A 12031-nucleotide genomic window follows, 5' to 3' on the forward strand; every position below is an offset into this window, starting at 1 on the left:
CCACACGCACGCGCAGCTGAAATCTTTACGCACACGAGTCGGTTTCCACAATCAGGGGCAGGGCCCAAACCTTCCTGTTAACAAATGCTATTGGCTGCTGGCAAATCGCAGCGTCTCTGAAAATCTTATTTTGATTGGCTGCTTGTATGACGTTAATGATGTCCTCCTGTTGCGATTGGCTGTTGTTGGCCCTCTCCGAACGAAAACACTCAAAACAGACAGCGGGATCCAGGATGTGTTGGGAACGGGATGACAGACCGTAAAGAGGTAAGCTGTCTTTCCAACTTCATACATGTTTATACATAGTAGCTGTAAGATTTTCTGTGCATTGGAGAAGCAGCTTTGTTATTCACAGCAGCGCCATCTTTGATTTTTAACGGGAATGAAAGCGAGGCTGTGAGTGATAGACATACATCTCTTCAGTGGGTTGTACTGTTATTTAATGTGTTTTTGGATTGTTCTGCTTACGAAACACTGCAAAAATATCTTTCCAATACATTTTAGTAGACAAACTCCAGACAACATGAGCTGTGGAAAATAATAGGTGATCTAGGAGCTTTATACAGCTTTTTACAGCGGATGCCATTGAAAACACGGTAAGTCAATCCCTAACAGCCTCGCTTTCATGCCTGTCAAGGTCTATAACAAATCTCGCTAACAAATCTAAATGTTAAATCCAAATCTAACAATGATTAGCTGGTGCTGACATCTATGACGTGTTATTATAGGTTAATATTGCCAAGTCCAGTAACATAATTTTAATTTTCATGGTTTTTTTTTGTTTTGTTTTTTTGTTTTTATCGATACAAGGATGTCTTTCGACCTGAGCATATGATGGGCGTTCTTCTAAAATGGCTGACCCAAGTTTGCATGTAAGTGATTCAAATATTTAGTAAAATGTTTACATAACTGGCTAGTGTTACTTATAGATAAGGTAACACAGCCACCCCTTGATGTTATAAACGAAAAATTGCTAGAATTATTTCTATGAATTAATTTCTATAAATAAAATTGCTATGAATTATTTTTTTTTTCTCCATGTAAAGTGTAAATAATTCATTAATTTATTTAAAGATATTAACAGCTTTGTCACGGTGCTCACACTGTTGTAATTCACTTGCGCGCTGTTTATGCGCTTGCGCTGTTTTGTCCACCATTTAACGCCATAGAGAAACACTTCAAACAAAATTCATCACCCTACGTTACATCCATCCCTTATCTCCATCATCTGAAGTCTGCTATTCAGGTTTTTCCTCTGTTTTGTGATTTGTTTTCAGACATGTAGATCGTTTGCTTTGTTCCGAAACGGGGACTAAATTGTTACAATGTTGCATTTTCTTAGTTTGGTTCGATTTCACAAGGCAACATTTCAAAACGGACCAAAACTATGTCAATAAAAGTCACATGTGAGCAAGCTGTCCCCTTATTGGTCACTATGTTTGTTCGCTGTTCCAGGATTAAGCTCATTCATTGATATACCGGTTAAAATAATATGCTGTAAAAAAAAAAGGTCAGCCATTATTAATTTTCGAGCATCGCCAGTTAGAGTTTGTGCTCCAAATACAAATTATCCGTGAGTTTTAAAGTTTCCGTAATGGTTATTTTTATCCGTCATTAGTTGCTTTTGCATTATTTCTCCATTGAAACGTGCCTGTTCTCACAGATCTCTCCCTCTCTCGCACGTACACACACAGCAGAGTAAAGCCGCGTAATTTTTTTATTTTTATTATTATTATATGTCAAAAAGTTGCTAACGCCATCCTACCCGTGTTCTGCCGCTATCCAAAAGAGAGAAATGATCGTACTAAAATTACCTCAGGAATGATAAAACAGCTCCTATTTTAAACGTGCAATCATATTTAATATAGTTGTTAAAAGGCTATATCCACGTTTTTGTGATGAATTACAGAGAAGTGCTAATCTGCAGATGTCTTCTCCAAAAATGCCTCCGTTATGTTCAAGGTTTTAATAGGGATATTGTTTGGTTCGTTTGGTCTGTTGGGTTGGTTTGCATTCTCACCACAATCGAATCGGTCCACCGTTTGTTTTGTTGCGGATCCAAGTGCGATCGCTACGTTCATATATGCCTAAACGAACCGAACCGAACCGAACCGAACCAAGGGAGAAAACGCGCCAGGTTCCGAAACAAATGCTCCAAACGAGCCAGGTGTGAAAACGCCGTAAGTAGGGCATATGTAGCCTACCAGTAATAGGATACATATAATAATAATAATAATAATCGAAATACTATAATATTAATCCTTGTAATATACATGCATAATATTAAAATTTGTATTTGACAATCTATCTTATACAATATACAGGGTTCCTACACATTTTCCATTCAAAAGTTCTATACTTTTCCAGACTAAAATTTCCAGACTTCTAGGTAGATTTTTTTAGACCATATTTAACATCTGATAAATGGTTTTAAAATCCAGCTGTTAACATTAACAGTAACATAAATTCTGACTATGTATGCTATTATGTTGCCAAATAATTGCCGGAAGATTGTAGCTAGGTAGCTCATACAAATCAATTAACACCAAACCCAGACAAGTTCATTGTGCAGCATTTTATTAAAACTGCAATGATAAAACAGTGCAATGTTATTCAGTTTTTGTCATGTAAATTTTAATAAATGTAAACCTTCAACCCCTACAGCAACAGAAGGGATGTTCATGTACAATTCACCAGGGAACTATAGAAAATAGAACTAAAGTCCATTGACTTTGCTTCATTGGCTGTTAGATAAAGCATAAAACATACTTGTAAACACTGTTTAACTATAAATAAAATAAAATGATAATTAGTAATCCTACATTAAAAGAATGCCTGCCTTTTTGAGACCTTAACATACATAAGAACAAAATGCAAAATCATCAGTCACAACACATTTAAGAACTCTCCCATTGACTTGTTTTTGCCTCATACCCCACCTCCATGAAGTTGGCGCCCCATATAATTAAATAATCTCAAACTATCCCATTCATTTGTGCTGATTTGTGCCGCTAAAACGAGTGTTTGTGCTGGTTTGGTGTTTGAGATATCAGACATTCTTTTTTTGGCTTTGTGACGTCACTCTCCACCCCATGTGGTCCAAATCGCTCCAAACCGATGTCATTCGTTTGTGCTCGATTTGTGCTAGGGATGGTCGATACATCTTATGGTATCATAAATTGTGATTATTTACATATTACCCTAAAAAAAATGTATAGCTAATGTGCATTCTAGAGTTGATTGACAGGTGATGTCTGTATCTAAAAGGTGATTGGCTCTTTTAACTGTAAGGTGGGACTTCCTTTGGGTGCTCAGAGCTCCTTGGTTAAGCGGAGGCAACTGAGACTTGTCCTCCACAACCCGGATTGAGGTGAGAAACCGCGCCACCACAAGGACCTACTAAGTAGTGGGAATTGGGCATTCCAAATTGGGGAGAAAACGGGATAAAAATAAATAAAAAAAAATTAAGATATCAAGCAGAATGCAGCCCACTACATTGCCCTTTAAACATCAGACAAAGAACAGACAACACCAAAGTCATGTATCCTTTCAAATGGAAAATAGATCTCTTTTTAAAGATGGAAAATATACATATAACAGAACAAATACTTTGTAGAAAATAAGAAGTATCGTTCAAAGAACCATGGATCAACTGGAAAACATTTTCTATTGACTGTTCCTGTTAGAGAAAAAAAAAAGTATTGAAAAACATTAAAAAAAACAAACAAGGAACTGTTTAAACGGGTGTAATGTTATAATGGAAATTGTCTGGTAGATGTACTGACTATTTCTTTAATTAACTTTACAAATTTTTGCAGAGGCCAGTAGAAGATATTAATTGACAAAACATTTTAGTCCTCCTTGGTGCACAATATGACATGGAGTTGCATCTTCGTTTTTACAGGGACTGTTGTGACGCGCTCAACCTATTGAGGTGTAGTCCATCTTCCAGTGCTTCTTGGAGTTTTTTCATTCCCTGACTTTGTAGCATATCTACATTGACTGGTAGGAGAGGGATTGTCCTTGATGATCTTATACCTTGACTGCAGTATTGAGAAGAGCAGTCAAAATTGTTGCACTTGGTACTTGATTCATTGTTGATGTTATATTTGCAACATTGCAATTTGCATCTACCTGCCTCACACCTGACTTTAAGTGAACACATTGAAACATTTCGAACAGCATTTTTGCCGCCTTTGCATACACCTCTTTTCCGACTCCTTTTGTGACAATGGTCTTGACCAAATCAAACATTTCATTTTTGGATGCTCCTTTTTGAGATTATTGCAGAATGATCCACTGTCACAGAAAGCAGCGCAAAGGCACTGGCAAAATGAGTCAAAAGCACAGGTATTCATGACACTATGAGCATTTTGTCAACTCTAATAGGCGTTTTAGCCTGGTAGTTGCCTTTTTTTTTTTTTTTTTAATATATATATATATATAATATTTTTATTAAATCTTACAATAATAAAGAAAAGCAAAAAAAAAAAATATATATATATATATATATATATATACAGGTGCATCTCAATAAATTAGAATGTCGTGGAAAAGTTCATTTATTTCAGTAATTCAACTCAAATTGTGAAACTCGTGTATTAAATAAATTCAATGCACACAGACTGAAGTAGTTTAAGTCTTTGGTTCTTTTAATTGTGATGATTTTAGCTCACATTTAACAAAAACCCACCAATTCACTGTCTCAAAATTAGAATATGGTGACATGCCAATCAGCTAATCAACTCAAAACACCTGCAAAGGTTTCCTGAGCCTTCAAAATGGTCTCTCAGTTTGGTTCACTAGGCTACACAATCATGGGGAAGACTGCTGATCTGACAGTTGTCCAGAAGACAATCATTGACACCCTTCACAAGGAGGGTAAGCCACAAACATTCATTGCCAAAGAAGCTGGCTGTTCACAGATTGCTGTATCCAAGCATGTTAACAGAAAGTTGAGTGGAAGGAAAAAGTGTGGAAGAAAAAGATGCACAACCAACCGAGAGAACCGCAGCCTTATGATTGTCAAGCAAAATCGATTCAAGAATTTGGGTGAACTTCACAAGGAATGGACTGAGGCTGGGGTCAAGGCATCAAGAGCCACCACACACAGACATGTCAAGGAATTTGGCTACAGTTGTCGTATTCCTCTTGTTAAGCCACTCCTGAACCACAGACAACGTCAAAGGCGTCTTACCTGGGCTAAGGAGAAGAAGAACTGGACTGTTGCCCAGTGTTCCAAAGTCCTCTTTTCAGATGAGAGCAAGTTTTGTATTTCATTTGGAAACCAAGGTCCTAGAGTCTGGAGGAAGGGTGGAGAAGCTCATAGGCCAAGTTGCTTGAAGTCCAGTGTTAAGTTTCCACAGTCTGTGATGATTTGGGGTGCAATGTCATCTGCTGGTGTTGGTCCATTGTGTTTTTTGAAAACCAAAGTCACTGCACCCGTTTACCAAGAAATTTTGGAGCACTTCATGCTTCCTTCTGCTGACCAGCTTTTTAAAGATGCTGATTTCATTTTCCAGCTGGATTTGGCACCTGCCCACACTGCCAAAAGCACCAAAAGTTGGTTAAATGACCATGGTGTTGGTGTGCTTGACTGGCCAGTAAACTCACCAGACCTGAACCCCATAGAGAATCTATGGGGTATTGTCAAGAGGAAAATGAGAAACAAGAGACCAAAAAATGCAGATGAGCTGAAGGCCACTGTCAAAGAAACCTGGGCTTCCATACCACCTCAGCAGTGCCACAAACTGATCATCTCCATGCCACGCCAAATTGAGGCAGTAATTAAAGCAAAAGGAGCCCCTACCAAGTATTGAGTACATATACAGTAAATGAACATACTTTCCAGAAGGCCAACAATTCACTAAAAATGTTTTTTTTATTGGTCTTATGATGTATTCTAATTTATTGAGATAGTGAATTGGTGGGTTTTTGTTAAATGTGAGCCAAAATCATCACAATTAAAAGAACCAAAGACTTAAACTACTTCAGTCTGTGTGCATTGAATTTATTTAATACACGAGTTTCACAATTTGAGTTGAATTACTGAAATAAATGAACTTTTCCACGGTATTCTAATTTATTGAGATGCACCTGTGTGTAATATATATATATATATATATATATATATATATATATATATATATATATATATATACAAACAACATTTAAACCTCACAACCACCCCTCCCAATCCCCAACCCTGTCCCCAAACAAACATCCCCGTGGTCACACATGAGTAGATATTCAGAAAAAAAAAGGCAAACAAGCACACACACAAAAAAAAACAAAACAAAAAAAAATATATATATATATATATATATATATATATATAATCATACTCAACCAAAACTACACTACTCTCTCCACACCCCACCCCGAGAGCCCTCCAAAAAGTCCAAATAATTGCCCAATTTCCTGACATACAAATCTAAGTTACCCCATCTTCCCAATGACACCTTCAAAAGCCGCCATCCTCCCCATCTCCGTGCACCACTCCGGAAATGGGGGCGCACCAGCAGACCTCCAACCCCTCAAAATAATCTGACTGGCGATCATCACACAGGTCAGAACCCAATTCTCTATGTGACTATTCCCCACATCGATGACCGCCCCTTCACCCAAAACACAAAGTCTGGGGCAAAACGAAACTGAGTGCCCACCACGTCACACACAAAATTTTGTTCAACCAGAATTTCTGGACCTCAATACACCACCAAAAATATGGGCCATGTCTCCATCCTCTGATTGGCATCGCCAGCAGGTGGGTGTGTCTTTAAGACCAAGCCTATACAATCTAAAGGGGGTCCAATAAAATCTATGTAAAATCTTGAATTGCATAAGACGCACCTTTGCATCTTTAGATGCAGACGACGTTTTTAAGAATCCTAGCCCACGCTCACTCCTCCAATACCAAGTTGAAATCTTTCTCCCATAATCTCTTGATAGAAGTTAAAGCTCCGTCCCCCAGACTCTGAATTTGCAGGGAGTAATACACTGATGCATCATGACCTTTTCCAAAAGCAGTAATCACCACTCCCAGAGTATCTGCCACTTTAGGGGGGTGTATGCTACTCCCAAAAATAGTACAGAGTAGGTGGCGCAGTTGTAAATACCTATAAAACGGAGATCTGGGGATCCTAAAATGTTGAACCAAATTTTCAAAAGATCTCAACACCCCATTCTTATATAGGTCACCGAGTGTATTAACCTCCCTCACAATCCACTCTGACCAGCAGAAAGGGGATTTATTAATACATAATTTTGGGTTCTGCCATATGCTCGAGGCAGCATTTAAATAAATGTCCGAGTTAAACACTCTGGACACTTTTGTCCATACCGAGTGCAAATGCGAAATAACAGTAACTTCTCAGATTAGTTTGATAGCGAGGCCTTGCAATGGGGAAATAGGGGCAAGAACTTCCTGTTGAATACAAAACCATGGAGGGGCTTTCTCAGGTGGAAGCGACCAATAAGCCAAATGTCTGAGACCGAATGCATAATAATAAAAATAAAATCTTGGGTAGGCCTAGGCCACCTTTGTCAATCGGCCTATGTAACTTATTGAAATGTAATCTGGGACGCTTACCATTCCAAATGAAGGACTTCGCTATGCTATCAAATTGCTGCGATTTTTAATTAGATTAATTTTGGACCATTTCTTTTCAGGTTTGTGTCTGCATGCAGCCACTCTGTGCAAGTGGTCAAATAGGACAGTTGCTTTTTGGGAGGAACACTGAGGCCTTTCCAATTTTTAGCTTCCACTATTTGTGGTGTAACCTCTGGATCCTGCTCACTATGGTCAGTGTTTGTCTCAGTGTGCTCTGTTGTCTCACTTGTGCAGAGCAGAGCCTCATGTTGCCCTCGAGGAATTCAAGGTGACGAATAACAAAGCGGTCCATTCGGATAGGGAGGCTTTCATGTTTGAAGAAACCGTGTTTTATGTTTTTAAATTCAGCCTCAGCATTTGCAGAGCTTGCTGTATTTTGCACACTTTTGAAGTGTGGAACTATCACGACTGTCCAAAGAGGCAAATAGGATACCATTCTTATGATATTTGGGACAAGCTCTGGAAGGAAATGTAAGTTGTCTCTGTCACCATTATGTGCTGCAAGCATCTGACGCTCTGCACAGATTTCTGTCACCCATATTTTTAGATCTGTGTGGAGTGTCATGTCCTGTCCCCTCATTTCCCATCTCTTCATATCCCGTCACTTCTAAGTTGTCATTTTCAGTGACACATGGCAAGACACACCCCTCTGCAATTCATCTCTTCAGTTGTGCTTTGCATGTTTCAGAGACAACAGGTATGCCTTTGTTGTCATTCCCTTCTGATTCACTGAAGGCAACAACTGCCCTTGAATGAATGAGCTCCCTTGCATCTTTGAGTGAATCAGTTTGTAAAAGTTATGCCATTGCTCTGAGATAGGATGCTCTAACTCTGTTTCCTCTTCGTCTTAGGCATTCCCACCGGCTAATGAGCTTGATGCAGTGTGCAACGTCCACTCTGATGAAGCAAGGTGGGAGCTTTGAGGCATTCCTTGTCAACACTCCAAAGCACTCATTGACAGATGTTTTCAAGTCAGAGTAAGGAGTAAAGGCCTTAACTAATGCTCCAAGCAAAGCTAGGGAGAAATCACAGACTGCCGCTTTGGGCACAGCTGCACCTGCTCATTGCCATTCTGTGAGCCAGTACACAATAGAATTGATGGTGTGGTTCTCATAGAGCATTTGCACTATTGGGACATGGTTTCTCTGTGAACACAAAACTACTTGGTACAGAAAGAAATGTCCAGAACTGCCACAGGGTCTTCTCAGTTTCTTCACGACTGTACCAGTGGCATCAAAACTCACAATGGAGCCTGAATACTTGGACTTCTTTTGATAAACTTGCATCTGGGATGGTTTCTAGTAATGGCAAAAAAACTTATCAAGGCCAATGTCATGAATACTTCCATTGTGGGGAACACTGTATTTTAGCAGATGTAGTGACATGATTGGGTCCCTGTCTCCAAGCTCTTTGTCACCCATCTCTTGTTTGGCTTTTGTTAATGTTGCCAGATTTGGTAGGTGGCTTGGCTCTGGGTCACCAACATCCATCAGCTTGCAAGCCTCCGCTGCTCGCCATACATGTGCTAGTTTCATCCCTCCCAGAGTTCTTTAGACGCTTGTGTTCTCAGATCTCCCGATAATTTGCGCTTTGCTTGCCCAGTGTGGAGACTGTCATCAACATTCTGGAACATGCACTTAAACACAACTGGTTTGTCAGCCACTGGCATATTCTCAACTGTTATAGCTGTGCATCAACTGTTATAGCTGTGCATCACACTCAGTGCAGTGCCCAATTATATCTATATAGTGAGATGCAACATTTGGATAAACTTTTGCTCTCCTGAATCTCAGAGTGCATGAGGATTTGATGCTTTTCCATATCTCTTCATACAAGATATGAGTCCATGCTCCACATTTCAAGATGGTGTATTTCCTTTTGCATGTGTCGAGAGATTTTTCATTGTAAACAACTTTCTTAGGCCAGATTTGTAGCCATCTCTTATAAGAGAGATTGATCTCAAACTGGATGTCATAGCATTGATTTGTGACTGATCTTGACACTTGTGAATGAATGTCATCTGAGCTGCATTCTGAGCAGTCACTGTTGGGATGTTTGTTTTGGACTTTTGTGTCATTGTTGCATAGGCCAAGGACTTGCCATATATTGTGCCTGTTTGTCTTGACAAAAGTATAAAAGTTATTTGGTAAAACTTGATTTTCGAGTTGTTGACTTAAATTTACCCACACCGTTTCTGAAGGAATTGCTATGTTCTGTCCTGCAGTAATCTGTTTCTTTGCAGCACTGATGACTTTGATTTCATCACTTCCACAAGCTGGCCTCCTTGGCATCTAATCAAAACACATTATTTTTAATGTAATTTCTAGGCTAAGGGCTTTGACTCCTTTATACCACTCACATATCACATGATGAGGTTACTTGCTTATTCTTAAAGGGGTAATAGACTAAAAATGTTCTTTTCAAATGTTTCTACTTTCTTAATTGGACACAAAATGAGATGCAATGCAGAATGTTAGGCAGTGACAGCCTCAGTCTTCTTTCACTTACACTACATCTTTTTTCAAATTGATGTAACTGAATGGGGGCTATAATTGCATAAAGTATATGGTTTTCTTGGCCTTTACACCAGCAAGGAATGTGAAAATGTGGTTATCTGATGTTCTAATCACTTAACTATTCACAGTAACAGAATTTTTTGACCAGGGGTGCCCAACCCTTTGCATGCAAAAGTTTGCAGACTTTTGCAATGTCTGCAGTACATCTTAAATTTACTCCCCTGAAATATGTATTATTTTGCACATCATAACCTGCTGTTTTATAGCATGGCACAAAAATGTCTTAGACATATTAATGTGATCCACACAGTATGAGCGGGTTAATTGACATGTTAATTAGTTTTTATTTAATGCTGAATAATAATAAAGTTTCACCTCCGTGAACTCTGGCAACATTTTCTTGTATTTTTTTTATTTTAATTTTTTAAATATGCTATAAATTGTCCTGGCCTGCATACATGCTTTGATTACTTATTGTTACTCTAACACATGGTAATGCTTACCTTTTTTTCCCCAAAGCCAGATTTTATTTCCTTTTTCCCACAATGCAGTGCTTGGGGTAAATAACCCTTTTTTTTTTAAGGGGACAGAAAGACTACAAACATTTATAACTGGCAGAAGTATTGAAATAAATGAAGACTCCACACTGAGATTTTTTGATTTATTGAAAAAAAAAAAAAGAAAAACAAAATACAGTTTCAGTTCTACTACAGTACAATTACAGCTAGAGCAGTTACAGTACAATGTAAATGAGTACATTGTCAACTTACAACATTGTCAGCAATAATACAATTTTCATTTAAAAACAAAAAAGAGATCACAGTTCATTATCAACTTATCGAACGCAAACAATCGAGACAGGTGACTGATTTGTACGGCATTGGGTGGAAGCTTTGTTACGACACTGCTCCCTCTGAGAATTGTATTTTATTTCTAAGGGAACTAGATCTACTGTCCATTGTAGCAGCACAAACAAGCATCGAGCACAAATGAACGACACCGGTTTGGAGCGATTTGGACCACATGGAGTGGAGAGTGATGTCACACAGCCAAATAAATCATGTTTAATATCTCAAACACCAAACCAGCACAAATGTAAATTTTTGTGGCACAAATCGGCACAAACGAATGGTATAGATTTGGTAATGATTTAATTATATGGGGTGCCAACTTCACGGAGGTGGAGTGACGTCACTGCTCCCGAAAAATGTCATGCTATTTCTAAGCCAGAAACTCAGCAAAAAAAGAAACGTCCCTTTTTTGTATTTTAAAGATAATTTTGTAAAAATCCAAGTAACTTCACAGATCTTTATTGTAAAGGGTTTAAACAATGTTTTCCATGCTTGTTCAATGAACCATAAACAATTAATGAACATGAACCTGTGGAACCGTTGTTAAGACACTAACATCTTACAGATGGTAGGCAATTAATGTCACAGTTATAAAACCTTAGGGCACTAAAGAGACCTTTCTACTGACTCTGAAATACATCAAAAGAAAGATGCCCAGGGTCCCTGCTCATCTGCGTGACTGTGCCTTAGTCATGCTTCATGGAGGCATGAGGACTGCAGATGTGGCCAGGGCAATAAATTCCAATGTCCGTACCGTGAGACGCCTAAGACAGGAAAGACAGCTGATAGTCCTCGTAGTGGCAGACCACGTGTAACAACACCTGCAGAGGATCGGTACATCCGAATATCACACCTGCGGGACAGGTACAGGATGACAACAACAACTGCCCAAGTTACACCAGGAATGCACAGTCCCTCCATCAGTGCTCAGACTTTCTTCAAGGCTGAGAGAGGCTGGACTGAGTGCTTGTAGGCCTGTTGTACGGCAGGTCCTCACCAGACATCACCAGCAACAACATCGCCTATGGGCACAAACCCACCTTCGCTGGACC

At 39.0% G+C, this 12031-nt stretch overlaps 1 long non-coding RNA gene across 1 annotated transcript; it reads left to right on the top strand.

The window, feature by feature from the left end:
• The first annotated feature begins 202 nt into the window (after positions 1 to 202).
• LOC127449047 (uncharacterized) lies at positions 203 to 10765 on the top strand. Its single transcript, XR_007898643.1, has 3 exons — positions 203 to 267; positions 811 to 872; positions 8464 to 10765. It is a non-coding gene; the product is annotated as an uncharacterized LOC127449047 (long non-coding RNA).
• Positions 10766 to 12031: the final 1266 nt, after the last annotated feature.

The sequence above is a fragment of the Myxocyprinus asiaticus genome, chromosome 12 (genome assembly GCF_019703515.2).
Source record: "Myxocyprinus asiaticus isolate MX2 ecotype Aquarium Trade chromosome 12, UBuf_Myxa_2, whole genome shotgun sequence".
Taxonomy (NCBI): domain Eukaryota; kingdom Metazoa; phylum Chordata; class Actinopteri; order Cypriniformes; family Catostomidae; genus Myxocyprinus; species Myxocyprinus asiaticus.